This window comes from Lutra lutra, chromosome 7 (assembly GCF_902655055.1).
Source record: "Lutra lutra chromosome 7, mLutLut1.2, whole genome shotgun sequence".
NCBI lineage: Eukaryota > Metazoa > Chordata > Mammalia > Carnivora > Mustelidae > Lutra > Lutra lutra.
The window spans coordinates 32,534,877-32,535,175 of NC_062284.1; positions in this window are offsets into that span (position 1 = coordinate 32,534,877).

Sequence of the window (299 nt, forward strand, 5' to 3'; positions counted from 1 at the left end):
TAGCAGAACCAGTCAGACTACCCGATTCCAGCCCCCTCCGCCCCACGGCGCTTCCCATTAAAACCACCAGCGGTTTGCGTCCTCCCATTTTCCCGCTCCTCAAGTTCTCTGAGCCCGGGACGTCTTCTACCTCCCAGCTCGTTCGCCATTCAGGCTGGGACAATGCCTCTTCGCGCTCGCACGGCCGGGTGCGCCTCTCGGCCCGGGGGGCCGGAGGAGCACGGAGGGGGTAGTCCGGGGTCGTGGCCGAGGAGCCGGCCGGTCACGTGGCACGCCGGTAGTCACGCGGGCGCCGCTCA